A 20,013-nucleotide genomic window follows, 5' to 3' on the forward strand; every position below is an offset into this window, starting at 1 on the left:
ACAAGGCTGTCCCCCCGCCCCCCGCCACTCCTCCCCCAACGATTCTGCCAGAGGAGATGGAAGCCTTCACTTAGATACTTCCCTTGAGAGATGTTTGCTTCCCCTGCTTCTCTTCCCTGCCCTGCACACGCACATGTGCAGATACATGCACAAAGAGACACCCAAACTGCACATGTATACGTGCAGATAGGTGCATCCACAGACACAAACCCCACACACGCAGTTACTGTTGTATGCACACACAGATGCACAGATAGAAATGCTGCACATACCCTGGAAAATACATTTACCTCCAGACATAAAAACTGCACGCACACACACACAGATACACACGTGCAGACATATGCACACCTGACGTGCAGACACAAACACTGCACACACCCCTGCAGATACATGCACTACACAGACACAAACACTTGACATGCACACGTACAGATGTATGCACACACAGACACAAACACTACACACGCACACATGCAGATAGATGCACACCTGACAAAAACACTGCACACACAGACAAAAAAACGCACATGCACACATTCAGATATACGCACACCGGACATTCAGATTCAAACACTGTCCTTATTCAATCATATTTACTGAGGCCTTACTGCAGAGCACAGAACTAAGCTTGGAAAAGTACAACACAACAAGAAACTCGGAGATTCCCTGCCCACAACAAGTTTACAGGCTAGAGGTATGTAGATATAGGCACTCACAGACACATGAAGGCATACACAGACAAAAGCACACACACAAGCAAATGGATCAACACATGCACACACCCGCATGTGCTCATACGCCAAGTCAGAGGAACGTGTACATTCCCGGACACTTCCCCACCCTGACCCATGTACGCAACATATCATCCACACCATCCTCATAACATGCCTGTTTTTTGTTTGCTCGTTTCTTTGTTATATGGTACTGGTTAAGTGCTTACTCTGTGCCAAGCACTGAACTAAGTGCTGGGGTAGAAACAAGCTAATCAGGTTGGACCCAATCCCGGTCCCAAAACAAGCTAATCAGGTTGGACCCAATCCCGGTCCCACATGGGGTTCACAGTCTTAATCCCCATTTTCCAGATGAGGTAACTGAGGCTCAAGGTCACAGAGCAGATAAGCAGTGGAGTCAGGATTAGAACCCAGGTCCCCTGACTCCCAGACCTTAGCTCTATCCACCGGGTCACACTGCTTCTCCGGCACATTTAATTAATAAATCAGTCAATTGATAGTATTTACTGACTGCTTACTATGTGCAAAGCACTGTACTAAGCACTTGGGAGAGTACAATACAGGTTCCCTGCCCACAACTAGCTCATAATCTAGGAGTCTAGTTTACAGTCTATCAAGCGCTTGCCAAATAAATATCATTATTTCACCGGGAATAGTAAAATCAGCAAGCTAAGGTGAAAGGAGCATATCCGGGAAGAAGTCTATATGTCCTCTGGAACCGTGCCAGGCTTCAAGAACGAAAAAGTCAGGGTGGAGGTGTAAGGCTTGCAATTTTCCAGACCATTGCTTCAATCTGGTGTACAGTCATCAGAGCCAGCCCTGGGGTGAAAATAAAAAACCTTCTGTTCTCCAGCTCCTGCCATGCCGGTGAATTAACTGATATTTCCAAGCAGCCCTGCCCGAGAAACAGCATGTCAGATTTCAGAGCCTGGATCTGAACGGCTTAGTGAGCTCGTAACATCAATCAATCAATCAGTAGAATTTGCTGAGCGCTTACAGTGGGCCGAGCGCTGTACTAAGCAATTGGGAGAGTGAGATACAACAGAGTTGGTAGATACACTCCCTGTCCACGAGGAGCTTACAGTCTAGAGAAGCGTGGCTCAGTGGAAAGAGCACGGGCTTTGGAGTCAGGGCTCATGAGTTCGAATCCCAGCTCTGCCACTTGTCGGCTGTGTGACTGTGGGCAAGTCACTTAACTTCTCTGTGCCTCAGTTCCCTCATCTGTAAAATGGGGATTAAGACTGTAAGCCCCACGTGGGACATCCTGTTTCCCCTGTGTCTACCCCAGCGCTTAGAACAGTGCTCGGCACATAGTAAGCGCTTAACAAATACCAACATTATTATTATTATTAGAGGGGGGAGGCAGATTTTTAAATAAATCACAGACACGTAAGTGTGGCGAAGCGGAGGGTGGGATGAATATCAAGTGTTTAAAAGGTAGAGATCCAAGTGCAGAACCACAGTTATTATCAGAATCTGTAAATCGTTGTGAACTAACAATTAGCTTGAAGAAGAAATGGGTTGTTTACGAGCTTGCACCTTGTAGTAGCCTGACCTCAGGGACAGGGCATACGCTTGGGAGTCAGGACGTGGGTTCTACTTCCAACTCTGCCACTTGTCTGCTGTGTGATTTCATTTCACTTTTCTAGGCCTCAGTTCCCTCATCTGCAAAATGGGAATTTGAGCTCCATGTGGGAAATGGACTGTATTTGTATCCACTTCAGTGCTTAGTATAGTGCCTGACACACAGTAACACTTTACAAATGCCATGAAAATAAAAACACCACCAAAAAATCCACTCAAAGCAAAGACCTCCAGGAGCAGAGTTGAATGCACTGAAATATAATATGGTATTTGGTAAGCCGTTCTAAGCACTGGAACAGCTCTAAGTTAATCAGGTTGGAAACCTGCTATGTAGGCAGCCTGTGGTCTGCATCGAAAGGACTGATAAAGTAGAATTCTGGGGGCCAACTCTGGTCTCCTGAAACCAGGCAAGGGAAAGCCCTTTGGGAGCAGAAGCCCTACAAAGATGACAAGACAAAGAAACAAAATGAAAACAATTACAGATAAGTACATAAGTGCCGTGGGGCTGAGAGAGAGGTGAACGGGTTGCAAATCCAAGGGAAGGGGCGAAAAGAGGGCTTCGTGTGGGAAGGCCTCACTAAGGAAGATTACAGACTTGTGAAACATGGAGGATTTTGATGGTGTCTACAGTGATGAGAAAGTTAAGGGGAGGACAAGGTTTGGGTAGAACGACGAGGAGTTCCGTTCTGGATAGGTTAAGTGTCAGGTGTCAGCGGGATATCCAAGTAGAGATGTCCTGAAGGCAGGAGGAAATGCAAGAACATAGTGAAGGAGAGAGGTCAGAGTTGGAGATTTAGATTTGGAAATCATCTACAAGGATAAAGTAGTTGAAGCCATGAGAGTGAATGAGTTCTGAAAGGGAGTGGGTGTAGATGGAGAATAGACAGAGACCCAGAACTGAGTCTTGAGGGACTCCCACAGTTAGGAGGCAGAGAAGAAACCCTCAAAAGAGACTGAGAGGGAGCATCCAGAGAGGTAGGAGCCGAACCAGGAGAGGACAGTGTCAGTGAAGCCACGGTGGGATAATGTTTTTAGAAGGGGATGGTCCGCAGTGTTGAAGTCATCTGAGAAACAGAGGAGGTTTAGGATGGAAATTAGGATTAGTCCGTAGGTGGTTAGATTTGGCAAGAAAGAGGTTATTAGTGACCTTTGAGAGGCCAGTTTCTGTGGAGTGAAGGGAGTGGGAGGGTTAGAGGGGGTCAAGGAGAGAACTGGAGGAGAGGATTTGGAGGCAAGTTGCTTAAGGAGTTGGAGAGGAATGGTAGGAGGGAGATGGGTGATAACTGGAGGGAGCCACGGGGTCAAGGGAGGGATATTTTAGGATAGGGGATAATAATAATAATTATTTTGCTATCTAAGTGCTTACTATATGCCAAGTACTGTTTTAAGCACTGGGGTAGGTACAAGTTAATCAGTTTGGACACAGTCCTTGTCCCACTTGGGGCTCACAGTCTAAGTAGGATGGAGTAGGATTTAATCCCTATATTTTTAATCCCTATTTTACAGATGAGGTAACTGAGACATTGAGAAGTTAAGGGGCAGCCCAAGAGCACACAAGTGGCAGAGCTGGGATTAGAACTCAGGACCTCTGAATCCCAGGACACATTCTTCTCTACTTGAACAGTGGGCAAGAGGCCACTGGAGGATGAACAGTTGAGGATGGCAGTCAGGGAGGGAGAGAAAAAGAGAGGGGACAAATGTTTCTATAAGGTGCAAAGGGATGGGGTTGGAGATGAAGAGGGGAAATTTTGAGAGGAGGCAGGAGAGTTCCCCATGAAATACTGCCGGGAAAGTTGGGAGAGTGGAAGAGGGAAGGTCTGGAGAGAAGTAGGTGAGATTTTGAGGAGATGGTGAGGAGCAGCGTTGACTGTGTCAGCAAAAGGTCCAGGATGAAGGGGAGTTCATTCATTTATTCAATCGTATTTACTGAGCACTTTCTCTGTGCAGAACACTGTACTAAGCACTTGGGAAAGTACAATACAACAATAAACAGACACATTCCCTACCCACAATGAGCTTACAGTAGTCTAGAAGGGAAGACAGACATTAACATAAAGAATTAAATTACAGATATGTACATAAGTGCCGTGGGGCTGGGAGTGGGGAAGAACCAAAGGGAGCGAGTCAGGGTGATGCAGGAGAGAGTGGGAGAAGAGGTAAGCGGGGTTTAGTCAGGGAAGGTCTCTTGGAGGAGATGTGCCTTCAGTAAGTCTTTGAAGCAGGGGAGAGCAATTATCTGTCGGATTTGAAGAGGGAGGGAGTTCCAGGCCAGAGGCAGGACGTGGGCCAAGGGTTGGTGGCGAGACAAACGAGATCGAGGCACAATTAGAGGGTTAGCACTAGTGGAGCGAAGTATGCATGCTGGATTGTAGAAGGAGAGTAGCAAGATGATGTAGGACGGGGCAAGGTGATGGACTGCTTTGAAGTCAATGGTGAGGGGTTTTTGTTTGATGAGGAGGTGGATGGGCAACCACTGGAGTCTTTGAGGAATGGGGAAACATGTCCTGCTTGTTTCTGTAGAAAAATGATCCAGGCGGCAGAGTGATTTATGGACTGGAGTGGGGAGAGACAGGAGGCTGAGAGGAAGCTGATGCAGTAATCCAGGAGTTGATCTATGATGGAGCAGGGATTCTACAGGCAGCTAGTGAGAGGGAAATGAAACGGGACTGGGAAGGAGAAGATGGAAGGAGTTGGAATGGGGGGGGGGGGGAGGAGGTGAGAATGAGCCAAAACGGGGTGTTGCAAAGGTGGATTGGGGCAGAAAGGAGGATTGGGATGGGGTGATCAAATGGTGGGGATCGGGGGGAGAGGGTCTACTTCTGTCACCCTTAGGGGTCCTGCAGCCTTATTCCACATCCCCCCAACACTTTCCAAAAGACAGAGGACAGAGCAGGCTGGAGGGGGAAAGGATGGGGGTCTGGTCCACAAAGAGTCGGGCTGGCAGAGAAGAAAGCAACATCCGTAAGCCTCAGGACTTTGGTCTCGGCTGTTGCCATCCCTCCTTCCAGAGATCTGAGGAGAGGAAGGATTTGGGGGCTGATTTGGTTATTATCTTTGGAAATTGGCTCTGCCATCTTGGGCTGCCCCACTGAGCAGTCTCTTCCTCCAGTCTCCCCAGCCCCCTCTACCGTGACTTGACTCCCCTCCCCATGAGCCACAGACCTAGCACACCACAGAGAGCGTGTACAGACTCTGGGGGTGGGTTGGAGGCAGTTATGGTATTTTTTTAATTGCTTATTATGTGTCAAGCACTGTTCTAAACACTGAGGTAGAGATTAATCATGTTAGAGTCTCTGTCCCACATGGGGCTCACAGTCTATTATCGTTATCAGTTATCAATCAAGCAAATTGAGAGCTTACCATGTGTAGCTCACTGTACTAAATGCTTGGGAGAGTACAATGCAACAGAGTTACCGTTATACCCGGCCCTGAGGCTCAGCCACGGAAATCTCATTTCGTAGGAGTTGGGGTCGAAAATTGAAAATGTTCCCCAGTTAATTATTTTCCATCCCTGGCCCTCTTTAAGGCAATTCTCCTCTGCCGCATAATCAACTAGTCATATTTACTGAGTGATTACTATGTGCAGAGCACTGTCCTAAGCACTGGGGAGAGTACAACAGGGTTAGCAGACACCTTCATCGCCCATAATGATCTTGTGGTTTTGAGGGGGAGGCAGGTACTAATATGAATAAATAAATAAGTGAGTTCACAGGCTATTTTCCTTATAAAGCAGACTCCATTGCATTTTTCTGGGGAAGGATCTCCTGGCCCCCGCGGGAAGCCTCTCCATGGAGAGATGCCAGCCCGGAGAGCGTAATTAAAGTGGGAAATAGCTTCTCTCGGAGGCAGCTGGAGTACATGTACTTACAGAGAAATTAGGCAGCCTCTCCCAGGGCCAAGGAGAGCCATCCCTCCAGTCCAACGATGCATCTAACTGCCGGGCCTGAGGTGGGAGAGGGCTCCACACCCCATCCTTAAGGGCCTCAGGCCACCGAGTCCGCCTTTCTCTGGGCCGTGGGCCAGGAGGCCATCACTGCCAGCAGTCAGAGGGATAGGACGCGGACTCCTTTTGGCAAGATGGCTCCGTGATTCGGGAGAGGGCAGCTGCACCTCAAAAACCCCGAGTCGGAGGCAACCCGAGGGCTTGATTGGAGAAGCAGTGTGGCCCAGTGGCTAGAGCACGGGCCTGCAAGTCATAGGACCTGGGGTCTAATACCGGCTCTGCAACTTGCCTGCTGTATGACCTAGTAGAAGTCACTTCACTTCTCTGTACCTCAGATCCCTCATCTGTAAAATGGGGACTAAGACTATGAGCCCCATGTGGAAAAGGGACTATACCCAACCCAATTTGCCTGTATCCGCCCCAGTGCTTAGTACAGTACTTAATACCACAATTATTATTATTAATATTAGTAGCAATAGTAAATTCTAACCTATACATCATCTTCATCAATGGTATTTATTGAGCGCTCAGAGTTTGTAGACACATTCCCTGCTGACAAGTACAGTTCAGTGCCTCAGCACTTAGTACAGGGCCTGGCATACAGTGAGTGCTTAACAAATTGCACAAAAAAACTATAAAAAATGGTATGGGGGAGACAGACATTAATATGAATAAGTAATCTGCGGAAGCATCATGCCCCTGGATAGGGGTCGGCTGACGCCCCTGCGTGGTGGGGGGCAGAACCTGGAGTTGGCATGGGCCACTTCCTCCTGTGAGAGAGCCATTCTCCTGGGAATGAGGATGAAGACATTGGCAGAGACAGACACTGGACCGAATAATAATAATAATAATAACTGCAGTATTTGTTAAGTGTGCCAGGCTCTGTTCTAAGCACTGGGGTAGATACAAGTTAATCAGGTGGGACCCAATCGCTGTCCTACATCCGCGGCTCAGTGGAGAGAGCACGGGCTTTGGAGTCAGAGGTCATGGGTTCGAATCCCGGCTCCACCACTTGTCAGCTGTGTGACTGTGGGCAAGTCACTTCACTTCTCTGTGCCTCAGTTACCTCATCTGGAAAATGGGGATTAAGACTGTGAGCCTCACGTGGGACAACCTGATTCCCCTGTGTCTACCCCAGCACTTAGAACAGTGCTCTGCACATAGTAAGCGCTTAACAAATACCAACATTATTACTATTATTACATAGGCTCATGGTCTTTATCCCCATTTTCCAGATGAGGTAACTGAGGCCCAGAGAAGTGAAGTGTGCCCTAGGTGACACAGCAAACACTTGGTGGAGCTAGAATTAGAACTCAGGTCCTTATGACTCTTGGCCTGTGCTCTGTCCACCAGCCCACACTGCCACATCAGCACTTGTGTATGTATGTAAATATTCATTGTTCTATTTTATTGATACGTATGTATCTATAATTCTATTTATTTATATTGATGCTATTGATGCCTGTCCACTTGCTTTGCTTTGTTGTCTGTCTCCCCTCTTCTAGACTGTGAGCCTGTTGGGTAGAAATTGTCTCTATTTGTTGCCAAATTGTACTTTCCAAGTGCTTAGTACAGTGCTCTGCACACAGGAAGCGCTCAGTAAATACGACTGAAGGAATGAATGCTTCCTACCTTTTGCCTCGTGGCCTCTTTCTCAACCTCCATTGGTTTCTGGGCCCAACTCTTCAAGGTCCGCTAGCCCAGGAAAGCTGTGTTGGGGGGCTGCTTCTTCCACTCCTTTTCCCTCTCCTCCCCCGTGCTGCCCTCGGTGTCTCCCCCTCTAGACTGTGAGCTTGCTGTGGGCAGGGAAAATATCTACCAATTCTGCCATATTGTACTCTTCCAAGTATTTAGTCCAGTGCTTTGCAGTCAATCAGCGGTATTTATTGGGTGCTTATTGTGTGCGGAGCACTGTACTAAGCACTTGGGAGAGTACGATAAAACCGAGTTGGTAGATATATTCCCTGCCCACAAGGAGCTTAGTGTCTAGTGGGGGAGACAGATATTATTAATAACAGTAATTAATAATGATGGTATTTGTTAAGCACTTACTATGTGCCAAGCACTGTCCTAAGTGCTAGGGTAGATACAAGGTAATCGGGTTGTCTCACATGGGGCTCGCAGTCTCAATCTCCATTTTACAGATGAGGTAACCGAGGCACAGGGAAGTGAAGTGACTTCCCAAGGCCAAAACAGCAGACAAGTGGTGGAGCCGGGATTAGAACCCAGGTCCTCTGACTCCCAAGCCCGTGCTCTTTCCACTAAGCCACGCCACTCCTCAGAGACAGACCCCCTCCCCCATTAGGCTCATAGTCTAAGGGAGAGAATGGGAACCGAAACCCCATTTAACAGATGAGGATACTGAGGCACAGAGAAGGTAAGTGACTTGCCCGAGATCACGCAGCCAGAAAGTGGTGGAGCCACCATTAGAACCCAGATCTCCGGATTTCCAGTCCCGCTGCTTCTGCCCCAAGTCTCCGTCTATCGGCAGCTGGGTCCCGTGGGTGAAAAACAAGGGTCCGAAGTCTGACACGGTGCCCCGGGGGGGAAAAGGAGGCACAGATGCCAGCAGTGTTGGTCAGGGGGCTATCCTGGCAGATACCCTGGTGCCCAGATCCGGAGAGTAAAATATAACAGACACATTTCCTGCCCACAACTTACAGCCTAGAGAGACAGACTCTAATATAAATTAATTTGTCCAGTGTGGGCAGGGATTGTCTCTTTATTGCTGATTTGGACTTTCCAACCTCTTAGTACAGTGCTCTGCATACAGTAAGCGGTCATTAAATACAACTGAATGTATGAATTACAGGGCAAGGGTCCACCAGCTCTATTGCTTTGTATCTCCCGAACACTAGAACCGCTCTAAAAATACTACTGATTGATTGATAACTGTCTATCCCCCTTTCCAGACTTGCCGTTGCTCTGGCCAAAATTGCGGGGTAACGGGGTGCGGCCGGGGTGGGAGGAAGGGAGTGGCGAAGGAGGGTAAGAAGCAGGTAAAGAACATGAAAGAAGCAGGTCTTTTCCACCTCACCTATCCATGATCCTTGAATCAATGCTCCCGAGCTCCAGCCCCACAGCTGTCTTTAGACACGAAAACCCTGTGACTAGCTCCTCACGTTACTGACGGGATGATCTATTCCTGCTAATGAAACCCTCCTAAAACCCATTTGTAACCCTGGCTCTTGCAGCTGTTGGAAATAGACCTAGAAAGAAAAGGCCTTGAGAGTTGCTAAACATAGAGGCTGAGTTGCTTTAATTATTAAATAAGCCCCCTTACATTCGATTGTAAATTCAAATGGATCTCCCACCGTAAGATCAGGTGTTCAACTGGGAGGTGAATTTTGGTCGAATGTGGCCCAAAATAAAGTGCCTTCCGCTACTCGCCGATGACCGTCTGGTCGAGTGAGCGGAGCTCTGGGTTTTGACAGATTAAGACCAAGAACTACTCTTGGGCGAGGTGTAATCTGAGCTAAATGGCTCGATCGGCCATCCTGAGTTGTATGAAGTCGATGTCACCCTCCTCTAATCCAACGTGGGTCATGCACATTTGCTGATGAAAGAGCCCGGCCTGGCAGTCAGAAGGACTTGGGTTCTAATTCTGCTCTGCCACCTGTCTACTGTGTGACCTCGGGCAAGTCGCTTCGCATCTCTGGGCCTCAGTTACCTCATCTGTAAAATGGGGTTAAGGCAGTGAGCACCATGTGGTACAGTTTACTCATTCATTAGCTTGTTCATTCATTCAATCGTACTTAATAATAATAATAATAATGATAATGTTGGTATTTGTTAAGAGGGAGAATGAATGAAGGGAGCAAGTCAGAGCGACGCAGAAGGGAGTAGAAGAGGAGAGAAGGGCTTCATCAAGGAAGACGTCTTGGAGGAGCTATGCCTTCAATAAGGTTTTGAAGTGAGGGAGAGCAATTATCTGTCTAATATGAGGAGAGAGGGCATTTCAGGCCAGAGGTAGGATGTGGGCGAGAAGTTAATGGTGAGATAGAAGAATTTGAGGTACAATTTGAGTTTGAGGTTCACATTAGAGAAAACAGAGAAGCCCACCCTTGTGAGAGGTCATCAAAAATTGCCAGAAACAACTATATCGCAAGATGCCACGGTGGGGTATTGGGAAAAGTTTTCAGTAATCGTGCCTTGGATCATCCTCACAGGCTATGAAATTGCCACTGCGCAAAGCTTGTATTTACCCCAGAGTTTAATATAGTACCTGGCAAATAGTAAGCGATTAACTACCAAGTGCATATAATAAGCGCTTAAGAGGCGCTATTTAAAAAAAAAAGATTCCCTAGTGCCCCCAGAAACTAGCTGGGGTGACTATCGGTGATTGGAGATGAGGCTCTGAGCAGGCCCTCTCAATTGTTTCCACTGGAACCACCCAACCTGGGTGCCATCTTGAATGTGACCGACCAAGTCAGGCATGTGCTGGGTGGTGGAAGAGAATGGGTCTGCTCATATGCGGCGAAATCAGGGATCTTGGTGTTCCAATATGAGGAGTGGGAAATCTACCAGAGAGAGGCTGGAATGAGACTTGGGCCAAAAAAAAGGAAGAAGGAATAATTATTATAGTGTTATTTGTTAAGCGCTTACTATGTGCCAAGCACTGTACTAAGCGCTGAGGTAGATTCAAGGTAATCAGGTTGGACACAGTCCCTATCCCACATGGGGCTCACAGTCTTTATCCCCATTTTAAAGATGAGGGACCTGAGGCCCAGAGAAGTGAAGAGTCCCTCCCAAGGCCGCACAGCAGATAAGTGGCAGAGCCGGGATTAGAACCCAGGTCCTTCTGACTCCCACGACTGCGCTCTATCCACTAGGCCACGTCGCTTCATCTTGGCCCCGCCTCAGGCGGAGCAAGTTCAGCCTCCTGTCCTGTCCCAGGCCTTAGCCTTCCATGCACAGTAAACTGGAGAACAGAAACACAAGGGAGAGAGAGAGGTAGAGATAGGGAGAGATGGAGGAAAAATAGGAGAGAATGGGATGCCCAGAAGAAGAGAGGGCAAGGACACACAAACACACAAATACACATAGCCACTCTATCAGTGGTATTTACTGAGCATCTATTATGTGCAGAGAGCACTGTACTGAGTGCCCACCACATGCAGAGTGGGAACAGAACCCCTCCCATGCGCAGACCTCTATACTGAGCATCTGGGGGAGTAAAATAGAGTAAGAGCCACAAACCTCTTCCTCCAAGAGCTTCAATCTAATGTGGAAAACAGATGGACACAAATTACACCATCCATCTGAATAGAGGCAGTTCTCCTCTACTGTGTGTTTTGATTAAGCTATCCGGATAGACGGTTACCAAGGAATTAGGGCGCGTTCTTTGCACGGAGCCCGTCCGGACGGACGGTAGGCAAGCCGCAAATTGGCATCCGCGTCTACGTGACCCTGGATGAATGGTTGAGAGAATGAATGCTCGTGGCGTGACTACTGAAATGTGATTTCGATGTACTCTGAGGCAAGATTCCAACTACGGCATGATAGGCGTGCTGACTACACCCACATATGTGTAAGGGCTGAGGATGGGGGGGAAACACCCAAATACGTGAAGAGCGTACATATCCTCGGTATGCCCCAAACTGGGCTGCCTGCCCCAGATCCCAGGAGAAGCATCGTGGATAGAGTACAGGCCTGGGAGTCAGAAGGATCCGGGTTCTAATCCCAGCTCTGCCACGTGTCTGCTGTGAGACCTTGGGCAAGTCCACACACTTCTCTGGGCCTCGGTTACCTCATCTGTTTTCATTCATTCATTCAATCGTATTTACTGAGCGCTTACTGTGTGCAAAGCTCTGTACTAAGAGCTTGGGAGAGTACAACGCAGCAACAGACACATTCTCTGTCCAAAAGGAGCTCACAGTTTACAGGGGGAGACAGACATTAATGTACATAAATACAGATATATACATATGTGCTGTAAGAGTAGGAGGGAGGATGAATGAAGGGAGCAAGTCAGGGCAATGCAGAAGAGGGTGGGAGAAAAGAGGAGAGGAGGGCTTAGTCAGGGAAGGCTTCCTGGAGGAGATGTGCCCTCTCTAAGACTTTGAGGTGCGGGAGAGGAATCATCTGTCTCATATGGGGGAGGGTGTTCCAGGCCAGAGGTAGGAAGTGGACTAGAGGCCGGCGATGATCTGTAAAATGGGGATTAAGACTGTGTCCCCCTTGTGGGACATGGACTGTGTCCTACCTCATTAATTTGTATCTACCCCGGGACTTGGAATAGTGCTTTGCACATAATAAGCGCTTAACAAATACCATCTTTATTATTAGCAATAATCGTAGCACCAAGCACTAAGCGCTGGGGTAGATACAAGATAATCAGGTCCCACATGGGGCTCACGGTCTAAGCGGGAGGAAGAAGTGAAATGACTTATCCAGTGTCACCCAACAGGTAGAGCCGGGACTAGAATCCCGGTCTCCTGCCTACCAGTCCATTAGAGGCTGCTAGAATCCCAGTGACCTAAACCAGTTAAGAACATCCTGTCTTACCTGTGGTCTCCAGCCGACCAAGGGAGAGAGAGTGTGGCTTGGGAGCAGAGGGGAGGCAGAGAAAGGTATCTGTCTATATCTCTCTGCCCCCTGTCCCCGTTGGTTAATGATGCTGGCATTTGTTAAGCGCTTACTATGTGTCAAGCACTGTTCTAAGCTCTGGGGTGGATACAAGATGATCAGGTTGGACGCAATCCCTGTGCCACATTGGGTTGACAGTCATCCCCATTTTACAGATGAGACAACTGAGGCACAGAGAAGTCAAGTGACTTGCCCGAGGTCACACAGCAGACAAGTGAAGGAGGCGGAATTAGAACCCAGATCTGCTTCCCAGGACCATACTCCATCCACGCTGCTTGTACACGTGGGTGCCATACCTCATCTCTCCTGAGCCATGGTCCTCTGGGCAAAATTTCTGTGGTGGCCTCAAGGAGATCATCACTGTGCCGTCAGGTCGACTCAATTGCTCAGGCAGCTGTACTTGGCGGCACATTTTCCTCATGCCCTGTGTAGGGAATGACAAAGATTCTGCATCCGCATCTTCCAGAGTCCTCATTTCCACTTTGAATTCAAAGGAAGGCGAGGGGTCAGTTCAAATAAAAAGATGTGAAGCATCACCTGTCCAATCCCTGCCTCCGAAAGGAGAGAAAATTACCAGTATTTATCTCTGGAGGGGAAACACAGGGCAACTTCATGGCCTAGTGGATAAAGCAAGGGCCCGGGAGCCAGTGGAACTGACTTCTAATAACGGCTCTGCCACTAGTCTGCTGTGTGATCTCCGGCAAGTCACTTCACTTCTCTGTGTTTGAGTTTCGTCCGCTGCCAAATGGGGATTCAATACCTGTTCGCCCACCTACTTAAGACTGTAAGTCCCGTGTGAGACAGGGACTGTGTCTGATATCATTTACTTGTATCTACCCCAGGGCTGCTGTGTTACCCTGGCCAAGTCACTTAACTTCTTTGGGCCTCAGTTACCACATCTGTAAAATGGGGATTAAGACCTTGAGCCCCAGGTGGGACATGGACTGTGTCCAACCTGATTACTTTGTATCTACCCCAGGGCTTAGAACAGTGCCAGGCACATAGTAAATCCTTAAATACCATGAGAAAAACAGTACTAAGCACGAAGTAAACACTTAGAAATATGATTTATTTCTTTAAAAAAAAAAAGCATACTCCATAAAGGAACATGAGGATTCCTGAACCATTAGAGTCTGATCCACATTCAAGACACGGCTAGGATTTTGAATTTTTTCTTCTTTTAATACTATTCATTAAGCACGTACAATGTGTCAGGCACTGTACTAAGCCCTGGGGTAGGTAAAGATAATCAAGTAGGATTAAGTTCATATCCCTCATGGGGCTAACCGTCTTAATCCCCATTTTACAGCTGAGGTAACAGAGACGTTAAGTGACTTGCCCAACATTACACAGCAGGGAAATGGCAGAAATAGAATTAGAACCCAGGTCCTCTGACTCCCAGGCCCTTGCTCTATCCACTAGGCCACGCTGCTTTTAATGCCAGCCAACCTCAGGTGACTGACACAGGAGTCCTATATCTCCAGCCCTGATTTCTCTCCTTCTCTGCAGTCTCCCATTTCCTCTTGCCTTCAGGACATCTCTACTTGGATGGCCTCCCGTCAACTCAAACTTAACACTTCTAAAACAGAACTCCTTATCTTCCCACCCAAACCCTGTCCTCCCCTCGACTTTCCCGTCCCTGAAGATGTCACCACCATGTTTCCTGTCTCACAGGCCCGTAACCTTGGCATTATCCTTCACCCCGCTCTCTCATTCGACCCACATAATCAAACCATCTCTAAATAGGGTTGGTTCAACCTTCACAGCATGGCTAAAATTTGACCTTTCTTCTCCATCCAAATACTACCATGTTACTTTCATTCGTTCAATCTCATTTATTGAGCGCTTACTGTGTGCAGAGAACCGTACTAAACGCTTGGAAAGTACAGTTTGGCAACAGATAGAGACAATCCCCGCCCAACAACGGGTTCACAGATAGAAGGCGGGAGACAGACATCAAAACAAGTAAACAGTCATCAATAGCATCAATATAAATAGAATTATAGCTATATACAAATCATTAATAAAATCAATAGAATAATAAGTATGTACATATATACACAGGTGCTGTGGGGTGGAGAGGGGAGTAGAGCCTGAATTACTGTATCAGCCTCCTGACTGATCTCCCTGCCTCCTGTGTCTCCCTATTCGAGGCCATATTTCACTCTGCTGCCTGGATCATTTTTCTACAGAGACATTCAGGCCATGTTTCCCCACTCCTCAAGAACCCGCAGTGGTTGCCCATCCACCTCCGTATCAAACAGAAAGTCCTCACCACTGGTTATAAAGCACTCAATTACCATGTCCCCTCCTACCTCACCTCCCTAATCTCCTACTACAACCCAGCCTGCGCATTTTGCTCCTGTAATGCTAACCTTCTCACCGTACCTCAATCTCATCTATCTCACCACCGACCTCTCATCTATAATAACGTTGGTATTTGTTAAGCGCTTACTATGTGCAGAGCACTGGTCTAAGCGCTGGGGGAGATACAGGGTAATCAGGTTGTCCCACGTGAGCCTCACAGTTAATCCCCATTTGACAGATGAGGTCACTGAGGCACAGAGAAGTTAAGTGACTTGCCCACAGTCACACAGCTGACAAGTGGCAGAGCTGGGATTCGAACTCATGACCTCTGACTCCCAAGCCCGTGCTCTTTCCACTGAACCACGCTGCTTCTCTATGTCTATGTCCTGCCTCTGGCCTGGAGCACCTTCCCTCTTCAAATCCGACAATGACTCTCCCCCTCTTCAAAGCCTTACTGAAGACTCATCTCCTCCGAGAGACCTTCCCTAAGCCCTCTTCTCCCACTCCCTTTTGCATCGCCCCGACTCACTCCCTGTATACATCGCGGCCACCCCCCCCCCAAGCTCTACAGCACTTAATAATAATTATGGTTTTTGTTAAGTGCCTACTATGTGCCATGCACTGTTCTAAGCACTGGGGTAGATACAAGGTAATCAGGTTGTCCCACGTGGAGCTCACAGTCTTAATCCCCATTTTGCAGGTGAGGTAACTGAGGCACAGTGAAGCAAAGTGCCTTGCCCAAGGTCACACAGCAACAAGTGGCGGAGCCAGAATTAGAGCCCATGTCCTCTGACTCCCAAGCCCGTGCTCCTTCCACTAAGCCAAGCTGCTTCTCTATGTACATATGCACATATCTGTTATTTATTTCATTGTCTCCCCCTCCAGACTATAAAGCTTATCGTGTCTGTTCATGATTGTATTGTACTCTCCCAAGCGCTTAATACAGTGCTCTGCACACAGTAAGTACTCCATAAATAACAATGGAATGAAATGAATATAGTGCTCTGTACCCAGTAAGCACTCAATAAATATGACTGACTGGAAGCTTCTTGGACCCAGATTTTCATAATCCTCAAACTAATTGCAAATCTTTCTGCGATTTTATGTTTTTATTGAATTTTACCATTGGTCCATGGCACAAAACATTAGCAGTACATCGAGTAGATCAATGCTCTAGTTAGGGAAAGGCTGGCAGAGAGGTACGCGTTTAACCCCAGTTCAACAACGGGATAGCAGAGAAACTAGTTTAGCGGCAAGTGGTTTTGAGACAGTCGATGCCGTGGACCACGCCACATACAGAAAAGAGGCGCTACATACAGAAGAGAGGCTTCCTCACGCAAAGCAGACTTTTCATCCCTCCCGCAAAACCCTCACCTGACACAATTAACACGTTCATGGATTAACCGTGGCCAGCTGCCAATCAGTGGCCCACAACCCCTGCTATTAACTAATTACTGCAGCTCCCCTCCTGAAAATCATTTTCACTGTGCAACCCTCAGGGGTTTTTCTAATCTGGTTAAGGAATTTCCAAATGGGAAAAGACTGTGGCGGCTGAGCTTTCTGCTCCCTCTGGTGGCTCTTAGATCCTACCGTGAGGCTTAATGTGGCTTCCTGGCTAGAGCGTGGGCCTGCAAGTTAGAAGGACAGGCTTCTAATTCAGGCTCCACGACTTGGCTGTGTGACCTTGAGCAAGTCATTTCACTTCTCTGGACCTCGGTTCACTCATCTGGAAAGTGGGGATTGAGACTGAGTCCTGTATAGAACATGGACTGCGTCCAAACCGATTAGCTTGAGGCAACTCTCAGTACAGCGACAGGCTCCTAGGAAGTGCTTAACACATCCATTTAAAAAAATATAATTAAAAGTCCCCTAGGTGGGACAGTACTCTGGGCTTATGAAGCATCACCTAATCATCTTTATCAATGGTATTTACTGAGCACTTACTGTGTGCAGAACACTGTACTAAGCACTTTCAATACTCTGGAATTGGTAGGCACGTTCCCTGGCCATAGTGAGCTTACAGTCTAGAAAATGGAATAAGAATAGTAATAATAATGATGGAGGTATTTATTAAGTACTTGCTGTATCCCAGCTGACTCACTTCACTCCTCCAAAGCCAAAATACTCACTGACCTCGATCCCGACTATCTCAATTGAGTGGGCCTGGGCTGGGTCCAAACCACTGTCTGGTTTCTAAGAATCTTCATCATTGCTGTTTCCAAAATCACTTTTTCATGACCAGAAACTATTCAAATCAGGAATCCAAGAGAACTGACCAACCAACCGCCCCAGGGAGATGTGGAGAAGATGGGGAGGAGGAGGGGCCGAAGGGAGTCTTGTTCGGAAACATTTGGGTTTCCGTTTCCGTTCGGCAGGACCCATCTGAGATTCTGGCTCTGTCCCTCGCCTTCCGTGTGACCTGGACAAGTCATTTTACTTCTCTATCTCTCACTTTCCTCATCTCTAAAATGGGGATAGAACGCCTGTTCACCTTCCCACTTAGACTGGGAGCCCCACTGGAAGACAGGGACTTTGTCTCATTACACTTGTATCTACCCCAGAGTGTAGAACAGTGCTTGCCACACACTAAACACTTCACAAATATCACAATCATTAGCTTGGCTGTCTCACCACCGACCTCTCGCCCACTGCCTGCTCCTGGCCTGGAAAGCCCTCCCTCTTCATATCCGACAATCTCCCCCAAATCAAAGCCTTATTGAAAGCACATCTCCTCCAAGAGGCCTTCCCTGACTAAGCCCCTTTTTTCTTTTCTTCCACTCCCTTCAGCGTCTCCCTGACTCGTTCCCTTTATTCATCCCTCCTCCCAGTCCCACAGCACTTATGCATATACCTGTAATTGATTTATTTGTCTGTCTTCCCCTCTAGACTGTAATCTCATTGTGGGGAGGGAATGTGTCCGTTGTACTCTCCCAAGAGCTTTGTACAAAGCTTGGCACACAGTAAGTGCTCAGTAAATACAATTGATTGACAATTATTATTGCTATTATCATTATTATTATTTCAGGCTGACTGCATTTATCTTTTTTAAGGTTTTAAGATTTTCAGCATCCTAAAGTGACACAGAGAGAGATCCATAAATTTCCTCCAGAACATTCAGTAAAAGCCTCTCTATTTCCCGCAACTCCATAGCGTTACGTCTACCGGGAATCGACTAGGTAAAAAACAATAGCCAAAGAGCTTCGGCACAGTTGCCATTCATCCGGGTCTGAAGAGTAACTACTGATCCCCCTTCACTTCGAAAGAGAGTGCCCTAGAAATGCCCAAAAGGAGCATAAAGATTATGAGGCCTTCCATATTGATTCTCTCCCTGGGCCTCCACTGAAATTTGCTAGGTTTTAAAGTCCAAAGATGAATTTCTCCTTTGGCCTAACTTGCTGACTTAGCCAAGTTTCGGAAAGCCAAGTCCTCTTTCTGCTTGGGGTAACTCAGTCGGTAATAAAACTTCCGTAATTGGAATTTAGCTTTCGATCTTGTTGATCACGCAGATGGCTACTCACCCGAACTCCTGCCTGTCACAGCACTTCAGAGGACACGTCATTAAACTCGGTTGCTTGCCCCTTACCTGGAATTTATTTTAGCGACTGTCTTCCCATGCTAGATTACAAATTTCTTGAGGTTAGGGAGCACACCCACTTACTCTACTGGATTCTCCCAAGCGAGTTGTATAGTGCTCAGCACAGAGTACTTGCTTAATATGTGCTTAAGCAGCATGACATGGTGTATAGCCCGTGGCCCTGGAAGTTGTAAGGCCATGGATTCTAATCCCAGCTAAGCTACTTGTCTGCTGTTCACCTTGGGCAAATCACTTCTCTGGGCCTCAATTACCTCATCTGCGAAATGGGGATTGAAACTGTGAGCCCCATGTGGGACAGAGATTGTGTCCAACCCAATTTGCTTGTATCCACTCCAGCACTCAGTACAGTGCCTGGAACATAGTAAGTGCTTAACAAATACCACAGTTATTATTAACAATAATAATAATAAATACCACTGAATGACTGATTGTCCCCTTTCTCTGAAGTCTTACATCAAGAGGACTGGGGTGGTTGCAGCTCTTGGGAAATCAGGGGGAATAGAAACAGCTCTTTAATTATTATTATCATTACTAATGATAATAATATTAAGTACTTTATACTACGCAGTGCACTAAGCACTGAGGTAGAAACAAGATAATCAGGTCCCACATGGGGTTTATAGTTTAAGTAAGAAGCATTGAATCCCCATTTTCCAGATGAGGAAAATTAGGCATGGAGAAATTAAGAGATTTACCCAAGGTCAAAGCAGGCAACTGGCAAAGCAGGATTAGAATCCAGGTCATCTGAGTCCCAGGCCCATGCTCTTCACTTTCTAAATTGGACCCCCATCCTAAGCCTTGGAGTTGAATTTTAATAATAATAATTACTGTACTTGTTAAGCACTTACTATGTGCCGAGCACTGTTCTAAGCAATGGGGTAGATACAAGCTAATCAGGTTGGACACCATCCCTGTTCCATGTGGGGCTCACGCTCTTAATTCCCATTTGGCAGATGAGGTAACTGAGGCCCAGAGAAGTTAAATGACTAGCCCAAGGTCACCCAGCAGACAAAAGGTGGAGCTGGGAATACAAACCACTTCCTTCTGACTATCAGACCCTTGTTCAAAGTTTGAAATCTGCTAGAATCCTGGGGCAGAATACAAATAACCACTGTGAATTTGTGGGAGCTCAAATTGTAGGAATAGTTGGCTCCTTGAAGTGGGGTCTGCTAGTAAAGGCTTGGACCCCAGGAACCTGAAAGCTCTCCATGGGAGGAAAGAAGTCTGGTGGAAGGCGGGGTACAAAAACACAGCATTGTCCA

The 20,013-nt window shown here is 47.3% G+C and overlaps 1 non-coding gene across 1 annotated transcript; it reads right to left on the reverse strand.

Annotated features, from left to right (window-relative positions):
- Positions 1-10,323: 10,323 nt before the first annotated feature.
- On the reverse strand, positions 10,324-10,457 carry LOC114818045. Its single transcript, XR_003765866.1, has one exon. It is a non-coding gene; the product is annotated as a U4 spliceosomal RNA (small nuclear RNA).
- Positions 10,458-20,013: the final 9,556 nt, after the last annotated feature.

This window comes from Ornithorhynchus anatinus, chromosome 17, assembly GCF_004115215.2.
Source record: "Ornithorhynchus anatinus isolate Pmale09 chromosome 17, mOrnAna1.pri.v4, whole genome shotgun sequence".
NCBI lineage: Eukaryota > Metazoa > Chordata > Mammalia > Monotremata > Ornithorhynchidae > Ornithorhynchus > Ornithorhynchus anatinus.